Genomic DNA, 18,768 nt, shown 5'->3' on the forward strand with positions numbered 1-18,768 from the left:
GGACAGACAGACAGGGCTCAATCGACTCGGCTATTGATGCTGATCAAGAATATATATACTTTATGGGGTCGGAAACGATTCCTTCTGGACGTTACACACATCCACTTTTACCACAAATCTAATATACCCCAATACTCATTTTGAGTATCGGGTATAACGAGGGGGAACGTTGTGAGTTGCTGCGGACACCGCAACTCTACAGTTATACCCGATACTAATTCAGTATGGCTTTCCTCCGGCAGACGCTGCTAATATTAAACGACACGACAAAGAGTGCGTGCGAGAGAGACAGAAAATCAGTATGAGCGTGACGTCGGGCGCTGCGTAGCCAGTGCAAATTGATTTGTTCCTTTTGGCTATAAAAATTATCTGATCTGGTCCAGATTCAGCAATCTGATAGATATGGTCGTTATCTATGATTCTGCGTTTTTAGTTTTCTCGAATGTGCAATATTGTGGATGCAACAGATTTTCGTCCTTTGTGGGGGCGGAAGGGGGTGGGGCGAAATTCTGAGATATACGTTTTATAGTGAGATCTAACAGAAGTGCGGATACCAAATTTGGTTACTCTAGCCTTAATAGTCTCTGAGATTTGTGGATGCCCCAGATTTTCGTCCTTTGGGGGGGCGGAAGGGGGTGTGGCGAAATTTGGACACGAAACGGTCAAGGTCCGATATCACAGGAGTGTGGATACCAAATTTGGTTGCTCTGGCTCTTATAGGTTCTGAGATCCTTGAACTCATATTTTGCAATTGGCAAAGCCGACCATGAAACCTGTGTGTTAGAGAGAGACAGAGCGAGAAAGAATGAAATTGTTTTCTTGATTCTGGCTATAATAATTATACGATCTGGTTGAGATTTTACACACTAGAACATATAGGCATCCTCTACGATTCTGCGTTTTTGGTTTTATCGTATCTTTAAAAATGTGGATGCCACAGAATTTCGTCCTTTGTGGGGGCGGAAGTGGGCGGGGCGAAGTTTTGAACAACAATCGTTGTATGTGATATGCTACAATGTATAAACCGGGAAATGAACTATATGTGCCAAATAATTGCAATTAATGCAATCTAATCATCTGTAATCAGCGCCGTAATACAGTGAAGCCAATAAACTCAATAAACTCTGGACCACGCAGCTAAAATCTAGCTGCAATAAAAGAGGAAAGAAAAGCAAGGCTTCTGACGCAACTGGACCAGGCCACCATACTGACGCACTTGCTCCAAGATTGACGACCTACAATATGGATTTATTGGACAACTCGGCAAGAAAAACATCAGCCGAAGCGGGTGAGTTGGAGATGGACTCGCCAGAGAGTTCCCAGAGTTCCTTGGGAGCGACGGTTCTGGAGTTTGAGCGTCGCTTCTTGGACAGGAGTCTATATGTAAAAAAAATGCCGCCAATCCCAAAAAAAACAAAAACTGACGCTTGCATACATGAACAATCATCAAAGACACCGACAAAGACGCCGACAAAAATTGCTCCCAGAAGCGAAAGCGCAACGGCTGCCAAAGATAGCGGCGCTTTCGCTCTCACCAAAGAGCATTTAAATGCACACAATAAAAACAAGAACTACGCCCATATGTTTTCGCGCCAAACAATCGAAACAACTCACTCAAGCATCATAGAGATCGACGCTTGCGCTCTCTCAGCATCTGAACCCTCGGCGCAAAAACAAAACGAAAGCGCGTCTCTGCAAGCCCTAGAACGTTTGCCGCCAAACATGCAAGTTAACGTACCCAATTCTATTGAGCTCTTATACGAGTTGTAAACAATCTTTGGCTTTCCAAAACGAAAACAATTTCAATCTTGGGCCTCCGCCTAATTGATTTCTAAGATGTACAATCTCAAGGGCTCCCGCCGCAATCCCAATCTTTGACACTCGCCTAAATGGAAAACCAATGTTTGCCCACACCCGGCTTCTCATAAACAATCTCACTCCCGGCTTTCTGCAGATCCTGCACTTTAGGCATTTTACAGTTCTCTCTTTGGATGACGAAATCCAATACTCGGGATGGCGAAATCAAAGTCGAATCCTTTGTGACCCTCTACTTAAATCTATATCAGTGAAGTTAGAAGTAAAATAAAAACTTTTTAAAAACACAATCCGCCACCGCAGTTATTTAATTGGCGACCAACGTGGGGCGACGTTGTATAAAAAGCACCGAATAATAAAAGTGTTGCGTCGTGCCGAAACCCGAAGGACAATTAATTAATGGAATAAATCCTTCAGATATAAAAACGCGGAGTGACTGTGAGATATAAGATAAAAAAAGTGAGATAAAAAGGAAACAAACCGGAGCTTAGGGTGTGCAAAAATAAATACAATATACAATACAAAATACAAAAGCTAATCAAGACAATTCAAAAATACAAAAAAACCAAAAAAACCAAAGTTTTTAAACAAAACCAACCAAACCAAAACACAAAGAAAGTGAAACTATCAGCTAAACCAAAGAAGGAAGACCCCCAGAAGACCCAGTTAAACAAAGAAATTTAAAAAGGAAGACCCGTTCGAAGACCTGTCAGCCAAATCAAGAAGGAAGACCCGTTCGAAGATCTGTCAGCCAAACTAAGAAGGACGACCCCTACCGGATAGTCCGTGAGCAAAAGTTGTATAAATAAATATATAAGTTCAATTAGGTTATATTAGATTATAAAAACAAACATATAAGAAAAATTTAAGGTGGATCAACTAACTTTAGATTTTGAAAAACTAAAAATGATTAACTCACAAACAAGGACCGATCTCACTGCAGATCTGGTCAAACAATTGATAGCACTTCAAATTTCACAAGTACAGGAGAAAATTGTAAATTTAAAACAACAAATAGAAACTAAATCCGATCAGTTATCAGATTATCAGGCAGAAGCAATAGACGAGACAATAAAAGATGACACCACATTAAAGGTAATAGAATCCCTACCAATTTTCAATGGTGGATTAAACCAATACGTAGGATGGAGGGAAGCTGCAGAAACTGCAGTGAAGTTAAATAAGAAAGGAAGTAAGCAATATTATATTGCCATAACAATTTTGAGAAACAAAATAACAGGACCAGCACATGACGCACTGACCAACCACGGGACAGTTTTAAATTTTGATGCCATACTTTCACGACTTGACTTTGTTTACAGTGACAAGAGACCAATTTACATAATAGAACAGGAGTTAAGCGTTCTCCGACAAGGGAACCTTTCAATAATAGATTTCTATAACGAGGTTAACAAGAAAATGACCTTGTTAATAAATAAGACAATAATGACTCACGGAAAGGACAGTGAAATCACGAAAGAATCAAATAAGAAAATTAGAGACAATGCCTTACGCATTTTTGTCACTGGTCTAAACGGCGGCATTGCAGAAATCCTATTTTCATTGCATCCCCCAGATTTACCGAATGCCTTGGCAAAGGTACAGGAATTGCAATCAAATAACATTCGGGCCCAATTTGCCTACCAATTCAGTGGCCCCAGAAATTCAATACATTAAGATTCAACCAACGACAACCAAGGACTAATAGTTCACCATTCGACCAAAAAAGGGATCTTCAGAGGAATAACATGTCATGGGGACAACCCTATTTCTTGGGTAATAGACAACAAAATCAGGCCCCAGAACCAATGGATGTAGACGAATTAATACAAATCAAGAACCGACAGAACAGCAATCAATTCAGGGGAAATAATAATAATAGAAATTATCGGGAGAATACTAACGGTTATTATAGGAGAAATAATAACAATTATAACCAAGCTCAGCATTTTAGGGCAAACGTAGTACCGAATAATCAGTCTAACGAAAGCCAAACGAAATGTCGGAACAACCGGCTAATAAAGCAATGCGGATAAATAACATTGAGGAGGACCATTTTTTAGATCAGCCCCCGAAGTAGGTCTGCCCTACTTAAAAAGAGTAAATAAAAAAATAAACAGAGAATTAAAAGTTTTGATAGATACGGGAGCAACTTCCTGTTATATAAAAAAGGGAATTTACGAAAATAAAAAAGAATTATCAATTTATAAGAAAGTTGCTACAGTGAATGGGTTTTCAATAATTAAATATTTCCATAATATAACTATTTTCAACACAAAACAAGTGTTTTATGAAATAGATGGAATGGAGGCAGATTTACTAATAGGATTTAACCTATTAAAGAAAATCGGAGCTGTTATTGATACAGGAAAGGGGACTTTAAGTTATAAAGACAATGAGGAGAAACTAATATATGACGAGGTCCTTTCTTTAAACAAATTAACCTTTATAGAAGGAAAAACCATCCTTCCGTTGAAGGAATATATAATAAAAAAATATTTTGAAGAAGAAAAAGAAATGAAAAGTGATTCAGTAAAGGTAGAAGGAAGTTTATATAGCTTGGGATCAAAAAATCCTGAGCACGCCGACGAAGAATTATCCGTCAATAGTTTGGGATTCAAATATCCTGAACCCGTCGTCGTTGAATTATCCGACATCCAAAGTTTTAATAGTTTGGGATTAAAATATCCTGAGCACGCCATCGTTGAATTATCCGACACTAAAAGTTCGAATAGTTTGGGATTAAAGAATCCTGAACACGCCGTCGTTGAATTATCCGACAATGAACAATTTAAAAGTTTGGGATGCAAAAATCCTGAACGCGCCGTCGTAGAAATATCCGACATTCAAAATTATGCAAATTCTGAATTGAAAAAAATGAAATTGTATAACACAATAACCTACAAAGAGGACAATTTAGAAAATCTCAGAGAGAAAATGGTATCTATCATCGAAGAAGACCATGCCAATATAAATTTACAGTTACCGTTCAGAACGGATATAAAAGGAGAGATTAACACTGAACATGATAGACCGGTATATGGCAAGCAGTATCCATACGCTTATTCGGTTAACGATTTCGTTAATAACGAAATAAGTAAAATGTTAGATGAAGGTATAATCAGACCTAGTAAAAGCCCATATAATTCACCGGTAATAGTAGTACCAAAGAAGGGAGTAAATGAGGACGGAACTCCTTAACATAGATTAGTAATAGACTTTAAGAAACTTAATGAAAACACCATACCGGATAGATACCCTATGCAAGATCCTTCAGTAATCCTTGCCAATTTAGGTAAGGCAAAGTATTTCTCGGCCATTGATTTAGAGTCAGGTTTCTATCAGATTTTAATGAGGGAATCAGATATTGAAAAAACATCTTTTTCCATAAATAACGGCAAATATGAATTTCTAAGAATGCCTATGGGATTGACGAACGCTCCCAGAATTTTCCAAAGGGCAATGGACGATATACTTAGAGAACAAGTTGGGAAAACTTGTCACGTCTCTATGGACGATATAATAATATTTTCAAAAACTATAGAACAACATTATAAAGATCTAATTCATATAATACAGATATTGCAAAACGCTAACATGAAAATTTCCCTAGAAAAGTCTAAATTCTTTCAATTGGAAACCAAATTTCTGGGATACATTGTTAAATATCATTAAAACAGATCCAGACAAAATCCCCACAATACAAAACTATCCAATTCCTAAAAATATCAGAGAGCTACGTAGCTTCTTAGGACTAACAGGGTATTACAGAAAATTTGTCCGAAATTATGCTACAATTGCCAAACCATTAACAAAATATCTGAGTGGAGTAAATGGGAAAGTTTCACGAAGGGCATCCAAGAAAACATTAATACAGCTGGATGAACCAGCAATGGGAGCATTTAATAATTTAAAGGACAGTTTAATAGCACATATTGAATTAGTACAACCAGATTACAATAAAAAATTCACATTAACCACAGATGCATCGGACATAGCAATAGGTGCAGTTTTGTCGCAAGATGGGAATCCCATAACATTTATTTCTAAAACTTTAAGTAAAACCGAGCAATTATATCCTACTAATAAAAAGGAATTATTAGCTATTGTATGGGCATTAAAAAATTTGCGAAATTATTTATACGGAGTGAGTGGAATTGAAATACATACAGATCTGGTGATCTTTGTCCTTTGCAATGTCGCAAAAAAATCCAAATGTTGAAATGAAACGTTGGTATTACTTCATAGAAAGTTTCACACCAAAAATCATTTATAAGCCAGGCTCAACTAACGTAGTAGCGGACGCTTTATCTCGGATTAAAATAAATCATATGACAGATAGTGATGTCGACCAGACAGAATCAGAATCAGACATAAATACTCAGCATTCAGCAGAGAGTAGTTTTGAAAACGTCATTCAAGAGACTAGCAAGCCTCTAAACCAATTTAAACAGCAGCTACTATTAGCGCAAGGGAGATTCACAGTTCATGAGTTAGTAAGAGTTTATGAAAATACCCGACATATTATTGAATTTGATACGGTAGACAATCTGCTAATCATTTTAAAAGAATTTATTCAGCCTCACTTAACCACAGGAATACACTGCACTTTAGAAGATTTATACCTTATCCAAAATAAGCTAAAGGAAAACTTCATAAATAAATTTCTCTTCACGAGAAAGTTCCTCCAAGATGTAGTAAATTCAGAAGATAAAGCTATAATTATAGAAGAAACACATTGCAGAGCCCATAGAGGACTAGACGAAAATTACAAACAAATAACTAAGCTGTATTATTGGCCAAACCTGCACAAAAAATTAAAAGAATATATAAAAAATGGTGAGATCTGTAACAAAAACAAATATCACAGACACCCTGTAAAAATTCCAATTGGGGAAGCTCCCATTCCAGCAAAAGAAGGAGATCAATTACACTTAGACATATACTATGCCCAAAACCTAACATTCATAACTTGTATAGATTCTTATTCCAAATACTTGGTGGTCAAGGAAATTCAAAGTAAATTAAACATTGAAAATAAGGTAATGGAAATTTTGCAACACTTTCCGTTAGCAACATCTTTAATGACTGACAACGAACCAAGCTTTACTTCAGCACAATTTAGATCATTCATACAAAGAAGTAACTTAACTATTTATTATGCTGATCCCAGACACAGCACCTCAAATGGTCAGGTAGAAAGGGTACATTCCACACTAACAGAAATAGCGCGGTGCATCAAGGATGAACTAAATCTAGCAGATTATTCAGAAATAATAATAAGGGCGGCACTGAAATATAACCTGACGATACATTCAACGACCAATCAAATGCCATATGACATATTGTATAACAAAATAGAACACAAGCATAATCCAATATTACTTAAGGAAGCTCAGACCAAAATGCTTAAGCTACATAACAAAGATAGAAGAGAAAAAGATTATAAAATAGGAGAAGTAGTTTATGAAAAGAAATTCGGGGAAAGAAATAAACTTTAATCCCGATACAAAAAGCAGGTAGTTAAGGAAAATCGACCGAATAAAATTATAATCAACAATAGAAACAGAATTATACATAAAGATAACATCAAATATTAAATATTTTCATGACGACTTTTTGAAAATACAAAATAAAGTAAATGAATGAACTGAAAATAATAATAAACAATTTGTAATAAATTCCAAATTTTTCAAAGAAATTGAATTGCTATCAAATTCATTAAAAAATGTCATCTTCAATGAAGAAACAATACTGAGAAAGCATCGTTTAAAATTAATAACTTTTGACCTACTAAATTTAGTTGATACCATAACCCTCTTAAAAGTAAACATTTTCAATACAAAAATTTTAAATAAAAACGGTTGAACGGGCGTTAAATTTATATTAATGGCTGGCTGTTGTTGCGGCTGATGAACCTCCGTCTCCATCTGTTGTCTTTCTGACTCCGTCATTTGTGGCTCCCTATGTTGTTGGACCTCACACTGTTGACCAACCGTCGGCGACTCTTGCTCTGACTCCATCTGTCGGGTCTCCTGATGTAGTCTTTTGGCAAATCGGCTCTTGAACATAGGCGTATTTAATGTCAGGCAGGCAATATCGTCATCATCCGAATCCGTTTCGATCGCCGCGCATCTTCGTTTGAGCGGCGAGCGAAACGAATTTGTAGTCAAGTTGGCCTTTGCTATAGGGGTAAGGGGCAGGGGCAGGGGCGGCATGAAAAACATCCTGTTCAACTGTCTGATCTGCTGGACATTGCAACGGTTAAAATAATTCGAAATGCTGATTTAATAATCATTTACATAAAATATCCTCAAATTAAAGATATTTGCAAGTTACCATGCAAGAGCCATCCCACAAAATGATGGAATGTTAGTTATAAGTGAAAAAGTTTGTGAATGTAAGGAGAAATACTATTTAATGAATAATTTTAAAAGTGAAACTTTTAACAATTACGCACAAATAAATTTAAAGAAGACCTGTTTCACCAATTTACTTAATGGCTTTAAAGCCAACTGCACTAAAAAAAGGGAAAAAAACAAAGAAATAGACATCATTCAGGATGGTGCCATATTAGTTTCAGGCAAAAATATCGTAGACAATACTACTTTGTTAGGATCGTATCTCCTTATATTCAACAACACAATTGTAATAAATAATATAACCCACATAAATGATAAGGGTAAAATTCTAAGATATATATCGCATCATAGATATAGCGATTTTGAATTAGTTGATTATATACAATCGAATGATAAGCAATTTTCTTTTGATAATGTTAATATTTTAAATCCCCTTATAACATTAGGTAATACGGCCTTACCATTAACAACATTATTCTTAATCATTTTGATATTGATAATGTTATTTTACTTCGGCTATAAATTAACCAAATTTGTACTTATTAAATCAATAAGAATACCGTCAGAAGTAATAGTGGAAAGCAACATTCAAATACTGTCAGAAGAAATTAGAGCTCTATCAGAACTTCAAAATGTATCGGGACGAAACATTTAAGAATGGGGGAGTTAACGTACCCAATTCTATTGAGCTCTTATACGAGTTGTAAACAATCTTTGGCTTTCCAAAACGAAAACAATTTCAATCTTGGGCCACCGCCTAATTGATTTCTAAGATGTACAATCTCAAGGGCTCCCGCCGCAATCCCAATCTTTGACACTCGCCTAAATGGAAAACCAATGTTTGCCCACACCCGGCTTCTCATAAACAATCTCACTCCCGGCTTTCTGCAGATCCTGCACTTTAGTCATTTTACAGTTCTCTCTTTGGATGACGAAATCCAATACTCGGGATGGCGAAATCAATTGAAATGTTTATAGAAAAACTATTCCCGAAAGGGATCAACGATGCAAAGATCAGAAAGTTCAAGTCAGTCTTGATCCAGAAGCGACATCGCAAAGTCGAGCTAAAAATTAAGATCGCGCAAACCCTTTGCCCGGAATCCTTTGTGACCCTCTACTTAAATCTATATTAGTGAAGTTAGAAGTAAAATAAAAACTTTTTAAAAACACAATCCGCTACCGCAGTTATTTAATTTGCACACAAGCACACATGACAAAAAGAGAGATGCTTGCTCTCTCCCGCCGACAAAGCCGACAACGCCGAAACAAAACGCAAAACGAAACACAAACACAAACAGCAAACCAAACGAAGCTACCCTGACCTACGCCAGCACCAAAACAAAAACGAGGGGGAACGTTGTGAGTTGCTGCGTACACCGCAACTCTACAGTTATACCCGATACTAAGTCAGTATGGCTCTCCTGCGGCAGACGCCGCTAATATTGAACCACACGACAAAGAGTGCGTGCGAGAGAGACAGAAAATCAGTCTGAGCGTGACGCGGGCGCTGCGTGGCCACTGCAAATTGATTTCTTGCTTTTGGCTACAAAAATGATCCGATCTGATCCAGATTCAGCAATCTGATAGATATAGTCATTATCTATGATTCTGCGTTTTTAGTTTTCTCGAATGTGCAATATTGTGGATGCAACAGATTTTCGTTCTTTGTGGGGGCGGAAGGGGGTGGGGCGAAATTCTGAGATATACGTTTTATAGTGAGATCTAACAGAAGTGCGGATACCAAATTTGGTTACTCTAGCCTTAATAGTCTCTGAGATTTGTGGATGCCCCAGATTTTCGTCCTTTGCGGGGGCGGAAGGGGGTGTGGCGAAATTTGGACACGAAACGGTCAAGGTCCGATATCACAGGAGTGTGGATACCAAATTTGGTATGAATGAAATTGTTTTCTTGATTCTGGCTATAATAATTATACGATCTGGTTCAGATTTTGCACTCTAGATCATATAGTCATCCTCTACGATTCTGCGTTTTTGGTTTTATCGTATCTTTAAAAATGTGGATGCCACAGATTTTCGTCCTTTGTGGGGGCGGAAGTGGGCGGGGCAAAGTTTTGAAATATTTTTGTAGCAGTGACATATCACAGATGTCTGGATCCAAAACATCGTTGCTCTAGCTCTTATAGTCTTTGAGCACTAGGCGCTGAAGGGGACGGACGGACGGACGGACGGACGGACAGACGGACAGACAGACAGGGCTCAATCGACTCGGCTATTGATGCTGATCAAGAATATATATACTTTATAGGGTCGGAAACGATTCCTTCTGGACGTTACACACATCCACTTTTACCACAAATCTAATATACCCCAATACTCATTTTGAGTATCGGGTATAACAAACACATTGACTTATGCCGAACCTTTAACCGGCATACAACAAAACAATGACCAGCAACAGCAAAAACAATGGACGACAGCAAAAGTTACCACCACTAGCAGGAGCAGAAAATGCTTGTTACCTACATTGACACAGGCGGACGCACACAATGTAAAAGAATGGCTAAATAATGTGCCTCCGCTGTTGGATAATGAGCCGCCCCTGCCCCTGCCCCTTACGCCTATAGCAAAGGCCAACTTGACTACAAATTCGTTTCGCTCGCCGCTCAAACGAAGATGCGCGGCGATCGAAACGGATTCGGTTGATGACGATATTGCCTGCCTGACATTAAATACGCCTATGTTCAAGAGCCGATTTGCCAAAAGACTACATCAGGAGACCCGACAGATGGAGTCAGAGCAAGAGTCGCCGACGGTTGGTCAACAGTGTGAGGTCCAACAACATAGGGAGCCACAAATGACGGAGTCAGAAAGACAACAGATGGAGACGGAGGTTCATCAGCCGCAACAACAGCCAGCCATTAATATAAATTTAACGCCCGTTCAACCGCCAATACGTAGCACCAAGGTCCCTACACTCTTCCTGCCCCTGGTGCCTGCAATTGTACCCCTCATAAATAAATTGAACAGCAATCAGAACGTAGGGAAATTTACGACCAAATCCATGGCCAACAGTGGACTCAGAGTCCAGTGTGACGACATGGCTACGTATAACGCCATCCAGAATGCCCTTGCCGAAGACGACACCCAACTCCATACACACCAGCCGCGCAGCGACAGGGGCTACCGTGTCATAGTCCGGCACTTACACCACACTACGCCAAGCAGCTGGATAACTGATGAGCTGGAACGGCTCGGATATACTGCCCGGTTTATCCGATGCCTAAAGCATAGATTCAATGGAAGGCCACTAAACATATTTGAGGTGGAAATACAGCCCAAGGCGGATGGCGGCCATGAGGCAATACTTGCCATAAAACAACTGGCCAACCAATGCGTTTCGTTCGAGAGACAAGCCAAGCCACGAGACCCAGCTCAGTGTCATCGGTGTCAGGAATTTGCCCATACAAAAAATTATTGTAGACGGCCATTTAAATGCATGAAATGCGCAGGAGATCACCCCTCAACAGCCTGCAGGAAACCCAGGCAGGAAGACCCTAAATGCGCCAATTGTAGCGGCAAGCATGTGAGTTGCTATAAAGGATGTGCCGCCTTCAAAAGGCTCGCAGTCTGCTAAGGGCAAACAGGCTCATCGCTGAGCAGCAGCGGCAGCAGTATCAACAGCAACGCCAGCAGCCACAGCAGCCAACTGACCAACAACAACGTCCACAAACTCAGCAGCCGAGTCACCAGAGGCAATGGCAGGCCTTCCTACAGCAGGGTGTTGCGGTCTGGGAGTGCTGAGCAGCAGCAGCAGCCACGCGCGGCAGAACGGCAACAGCCGAAGAGCAGTCGTCGTCCTTCCCAGCAACAGCAGCCCCATATCCACGCCCCCAAGCAGCAGCAGCCATCTCAAAAGAAGCGGCCACAACACCAACCCCAACAGCAACAGCAGCATTCAAGCGGCCGACAGGGGGCCAAACCAGCAGCACCAACACCAACACCAGCTGCAGCAGCAACGCCCAACACCCGCAGGCCCTTGTATAGCCGAGGTGCGCAAGCCAATCCGGCCGAAAACCATTTGGCCAAGATCCAGCAGAAGCTAAGGGATAAGCAGCAGCAGCAACAAAAACAGCAGCAGCGCGGACACAATTTGGGTCGGCAGCACCAGCAGCAGCACCAGCATCGCGGCCATCATTCCCAGCCACAGGCCAAGGGGCGCCAATGCCAGCGCGATCAACGGGTGCAGCCAACTCCAAAACGTTTTCAGACACCGAGAAATCCCCAGCATCAGCAGCAGCCAGCCGTCCAATGCGATGGCAAGTGTGTGGAAATGCTAAAAGAGTACGCGGTTTGAGCGGCGAGCGAAACGAATTTGTAGTCAAGTTGGCCTTTGCTATAGGGGTAAGGGGCAGGGGCAGGGGCGGCATGAAAAACATCCTGTTCAACTGTCTGATCTGCTGGACATTGCAACGGTTAAAATAATTCGAAATGCTGATTTAATAATCATTTACATAAAATATCCTCAAATTAAAGATATTTGCAAGTTACCATGCAAGAGCCATCCCACAAAATGATGGAATGTTAGTTATAAGTGAAAAAGTTTGTGAATGTAAGGAGAAATACTATTTAATGAATAATTTTAAAAGTGAAACTTTTAACAATTACGCACAAATAAATTTAAAGAAGACCTGTTTCACCAATTTACTTAATGGCTTTAAAGCCAACTGCACTAAAAAAAGGGAAAAAAACAAAGAAATAGACATCATTCAGGATGGTGCCATATTAGTTTCAGGCAAAAACATCGTAGACAATACTACTTTGTTAGGATCGTATCTCCTTATATTCAACAACACAATTGTAATAAATAATATAACCCACATAAATGATAAGGGTAAAATTCTAAGATATATATCTCATCATAGATATAGCGATTTTGAATTAGTTGATTATATACAATCGAATGATAAGCAATTTTCTTTTGATAATGTTAATATTTTAAATCCCCTTATAACATTAGGTAATACGGCCTTACCATTAACAACATTATTCTTAATCATTTTGATATTGATAATGTTATTTTACTTCGGCTATAAATTAACCAAATTTGTACTTATTAAATCAATAAGAATACCGTCAGAAGTAATAGTGGAAAGCAACATTCAAATACTGTCAGAAGAAATTAGAGCTCTATCAGAACTTCAAAATGTATCGGGACGAAACATTTAAGAATGGGGGAGTTAACGTACCCAATTCTATTGAGCTCTTATACGAGTTGTAAACAATCTTTGGCTTTCCAAAACGAAAACAATTTCAATCTTGGGCCTCCGCCTAATTGATTTCTAAGATGTACAATCTCAAGGGCCCCCGCCGCAATCCCAATCTTTGACACTCGCCTAAATGGAAAACCAATGTTTGCCCACACCCGGCTTCTCATAAACAATCTCACTCCCGGCTTTCTGCAGATCCTGCACTTTAGTCATTTTACAGTTCTATCTTTGGATGACGAAATCCAATACTCGGGATGGCGAAATCAATTGAAATGTTTATAGAAAAACTATTCCCGAAAGGGATCAACGATGCAAAGATCAGAAAGTTCAAGTCAGTCTTGATCCAGAAGCGACATCGCAAAGTCGAGCTAAAAATTAAGATCGCGCAAACCCTTTGCCCGGAATCCTTTGTGACCCTCTACTTAAATCTATATTAGTGAAGTTAGAAGTAAAATAAAAACTTTTTAAAAACACAATCCGCTACCGCAGTTATTTAATTTGCACACAAGCACACATGACAAAAAGAGAGATGCTTGCTCTCTCCCGCCGACAAAGCCGACAACGCCGAAACAAAACGCAAAACGAAACACAAACACAAACAGCAAACCAAACGAAGCTACCCTGACCTACGCCAGCACCAAAACAAAAACGAGGGGAACGTTGTGAGTTGCTGCGTACACCGCAACTCTACAGTTATACCCGATACTAAGTCAGTATGGCTCTCCTGCGGCAGACGCCGCTAATATTGAACCACACGACAAAGAGTGCGTGCGAGAGAGACAGAAAATCAGTCTGAGCGTGACGCGGGCGCTGCGTGGCCACTGCAAATTGATTTCTTGCTTTTGGCTACAAAAATGATCCGATCTGATCCAGATTCAGCAATCTGATAGATATAGTCATTATCTATGATTCTGCGTTTTTAGTTTTCTCGAATGTGCAATATTGTGGATGCAACAGATTTTCGTTCTTAGTGGGGGCGGAAGGGGGTGGGGCGAAATTCTGAGATATACGTTTTATAGTGAGATCTAACAGAAGTGCGGATACCAAATTTGGTTACTCTAGCCTTAATAGTCTCTGAGATTTGTGGATGCCCCAGATTTTCGTCCTTTGCGGGGGCGGAAGGGGTGTGGCGAAATTTGGACACGAAACGGTCAAGGTCCGATATCACAGGAGTGTGGATACCAAATTTGGTATGAATGAAATTGTTTTCTTGATTCTGGCTATAATAATTATACGATCTGGTTCAGATTTTGCACTCTAGATCATATAGTCATCCTCTACGATTCTGCGTTTTTGGTTTTATCGTATCTTTAAAAATGTGGATGCCACAGATTTTCGTCCTTTGTGGGGGCGGAAGTGGGCGGGGCAAAGTTTTGAAATATTTTTGTAGCAGTGACATATCACAGATGTCTGGATCCAAAACATCGTTGCTCTAGCTCTTATAGTCTTTGAGCACTAGGCGCTGAAGGGGACGGACGGACGGACGGACGGACGGACAGACGGACAGACAGACAGGGCTCAATCGACTCGGCTATTGATGCTGATCAAGAATATATATACTTTATAGGGTCGGAAACGATTCCTTCTGGACGTTACACACATCCACTTTTACCACAAATCTAATATACCCCAATACTCATTTTGAGTATCGGGTATAACAAACACATTGACTTATGCCGAACCTTTAACCGGCATACAACAAAACAATGACCAGCAACAGCAAAAACAATTGACGACAGCAAAAGTTACCACCACTAGCAGGAGCAGAAAATGCTTGTTACCTACATTGACACAGGCGGACGCACACAATGTAAAAGAATGGCTAAATAATGTGCCTCCGCTGTTGGATAATGAGCCGCCCCTGCCCCTGCCCCTTACCCCTATAGCAAAGGCCAACTTGACTACAAATTCGTTTCGCTCGCCGCTCAAACGAAGATGCGCGGCGATCGAAACGGATTCGGTTGATGACGATATTGCCTGCCTGACATTAAATACGCCTATGTTCAAGAGCCGATTTGCCAAAAGACTACATCAGGAGACCCGACAGATGGAGTCAGAGCAAGAGTCGCCGACGGTTGGTCAACAGTGTGAGGTCCAACAACATAGGGAGCCACAAATGACGGAGTCAGAAAGACAACAGATGGAGACGGAGGTTCATCAGCCGCAACAACAGCCAGCCATTAATATAAATTTAACGCCCGTTCAACCGCCAATACGTAGCACCAAGGTCCCTACACTCTTCCTGCCCCTGGTGCCTGCAATTGTACCCCTCATAAATAAATTGAACAGCAATCAGAACGTAGGGAAATTTACGACCAAATCCATGGCCAACAGTGGACTCAGAGTCCAGTGTGACGACATGGCTACGTATAACGCCATCCAGAATGCCCTTGCCGAAGACGACACCCAACTCCATACACACCAGCCGCGCAGCGACAGGGGCTACCGTGTCATAGTCCGGCACTTACACCACACTACGCCAAGCAGCTGGATAACTGATGAGCTGGAACGGCTCGGATATACTGCCCGGTTTATCCGATGCCTAAAGCATAGATTCAATGGAAGGCCACTAAACATATTTGAGGTGGAAATACAGCCCAAGGCGGATGGCGGCCATGAGGCAATACTTGCCATAAAACAACTGGCCAACCAATGCGTTTCGTTCGAGAGACAAGCCAAGCCACGAGACCCAGCTCAGTGTCATCGGTGTCAGGAATTTGCCCATACAAAAAATTATTGTAGACGGCCATTTAAATGCATGAAATGCGCAGGAGATCACCCCTCAACAGCCTGCAGGAAACCCAGGCAGGAAGACCCTAAATGCGCCAATTGTAGCGGCAAGCATGTGAGTTGCTATAAAGGATGTGCCGCCTTCAAAAGGCTCGCAGTCTGCTAAGGGCAAACAGGCTCATCGCTGAGCAGCAGCGGCAGCAGTATCAACAGCAACGCCAGCAGCCACAGCAGCCAACTGACCAACAACAACGTCCACAAACTCAGCAGCCGAGTCACCAGAGGCAATGGCAGGCCTTCCTACAGCAGGGTGTTGCGGTCTGGGAGTGCTGAGCAGCAGCAGCAGCCACGCGCGGCAGAACGGCAACAGCCGAAGAGCAGTCGTCGTCCTTCCCAGCAACAGCAGCCCCATATCCACGCCCCCAAGCAGCAGCAGCCATCTCAAAAGAAGCGGCCACAACACCAACCCCAACAGCAACAGCAGCATTCAAGCGGCCGACAGGGGGCCAAACCAGCAGCACCAACACCAACACCAGCTGCAGCAGCAACGCCCAACACCCGCAGGCCCTTGTATAGCCGAGGTGCGCAAGCCAATCCGGCCGAAAACCATTTGGCCAAGATCCAGCAGAAGCTAAGGGATAAGCAGCAGCAGCAACCAAAACAGCAGCAGCGCGGACACAATTTGGGTCGGCAGCACCAGCAGCAGCACCAGCATCGCGGCCATCATTCCCAGCCACAGGCCAAGGGGCGCCAATGCCAGCGCGATCAACGGGTGCAGCCAACTCCAAAACGTTTTCAGACACCGAGAAATCCCCAGCATCAGCAGCAGCCAGCCGTCCAATGCGATGGCAAGTGTGTGGAAATGCTAAAAGAGTACGCCGTTAAAATTGAAAATTTAGAGAAAAGACTGCAAGAACTTACCACACTAATTACAAACCTGACTGAAGCAAAGGGCAGTGGCTCAGCAGTGGCCAATCCTCCAACACAGACACCAGCAGCAGCACCAACACATCCAAGACCCGCCGCCAATACACAACCTGACGCCGCAGCAAAATCGGAGGACTCTGATATGGACTGCGAAGCACTCAGCGACGATGGCGACGACATGTGGACGGACCACGATTCATTTGACGACGAGATAGCGGAGGAGATCATGGACGCCTACGGTAGCTTCTACTCTGACGTCTTTTGATAAGCACAATAGTCGGTCCTGAGGCAGCCACTAAAAACAGATGGAAAACATTAACTCACATAACCACGAAAAATGACCAATACGTCCTCACCTGACACGCCATCGACAGAGCTGCCCCACCAGCAGATGCCACGACAAATAGACCAAACTTTTGCTGCTAATTTGACGACATTCTTAGAATATATTGACGACTCTCCTGACAATTCACCGCCCAGGTCCAGAGCAACCACTGAAATAAAACAAAATGACGTCAATTCGCATACCAACAAAATATGGACAAAACTCACAATAATCACACGTACCTGCCACGCCTCCGACAGATCTACCCCTCCAGCAGCTGCCCCGTCATCAACACCACACATTTGATGCCAATTGGACGACATTTTAGGGTTTATTGACGACGCTCCTGACAATCCACCGCACAGGTCCAGAGCAGCCACTGTAAACAAACCAAAAATGACGTCAATACACACATCAACACAAAATGGTACAAACACACACAAAACATACGTACCTTCTCGCCTCCGATAGAGCTGCCTCTCCAGCAGTTGCCACACCAAATTCACCATCCAATTCCTGCCAAATGGGCGAAATTTGAAGGCCCTATCGCCGTCGCCAACAACATCCAGTCCACAGGCTGCCGCTAAAAGGAGAAAAACATCAATACACACTTCAACACAAAATGGTCCAAACACACACAAAACATACGTACCTGCCACGCCTCCGATAGAGCTGCCTCTCCAGCAGTTGCCACACCAAATTCACCATCCACTTTCTGCCAAATGGGCGAAATTTGAAGGCCCTATCGCCGTCGCCAACAACATCCAGACCACAGGCTGCCGCTAAAAGAAGAAAAACATCAATTCAATTCACGCATCAACACAAAATAGCCAATACTTCTACTAATCACACTTACCTGACAGTACACTCACAGATCAGCCTCTCCAGTACCTGCCTCGCCACCAACCGCAACATTGTGTTGCAAGTTGGGCCCAATTTGGACGCCTCTCCGATTACGCTGCCGTCAACCGATGGCCGTGACGTCACGCCATCATCATCACAAAACAGCAGCAGCAATCCAACGACGAGGCCAGCCAATACAGACGACTCTGGCCAGCGCTCCATCTCCATCTACATCGACAGTGCATCCTGGGTGGCCGGACCAGCAGCCACTCGGATGCAGCCAATCCGCACTCATTTGCGGCCATTTCCACTGGTCAACGCACCCTGATTGGCCGGACCAGTGCCAATCCCCAGATCTCCAGGTAGAAGCAACGTGGGCGGCCGGACCAGAGTCGCGCCAGTCACCATTCACGCCAACTTCTGGATCCAGCCTCTGCCAATTCTGATGCCGCAGATGCGTGATCTGCTGCATCACACACACGTGCACATATAGCGCTGAGGCGGATGCGCCCTGTGCCATCCACACTGCACCAGACGAC

At 42.1% G+C, this 18,768-nt stretch overlaps 1 long non-coding RNA gene across 3 annotated transcripts; it reads right to left on the minus strand.

Moving 5' to 3' along the window:
* Positions 1-17,345: 17,345 nt before the first annotated feature.
* On the minus strand, positions 17,346-18,747 carry LOC117189260. Of its 3 annotated transcripts, XR_004473337.1 has the most exons (4): positions 18,243-18,747; positions 18,039-18,168; positions 17,629-17,765; positions 17,346-17,555 (listed from the first exon to the last, which is right to left on the minus strand). It is a non-coding gene; the product is annotated as an uncharacterized LOC117189260 (long non-coding RNA). The 3 variants fall into 3 exon arrangements; XR_004473336.1 differs by lacking the exons at positions 17,346-17,555; positions 17,629-17,765 and adding an exon at positions 17,847-17,969; XR_004473338.1 differs by lacking the exons at positions 17,346-17,555; positions 17,629-17,765 and adding an exon at positions 17,847-17,969 and having other exon boundaries at positions 18,024-18,168.
* Positions 18,748-18,768: the final 21 nt, after the last annotated feature.

This window comes from Drosophila miranda (assembly GCF_003369915.1).
Source record: "Drosophila miranda strain MSH22 chromosome Y unlocalized genomic scaffold, D.miranda_PacBio2.1 Contig_Y10_pilon, whole genome shotgun sequence".
Taxonomy (NCBI): domain Eukaryota; kingdom Metazoa; phylum Arthropoda; class Insecta; order Diptera; family Drosophilidae; genus Drosophila; species Drosophila miranda.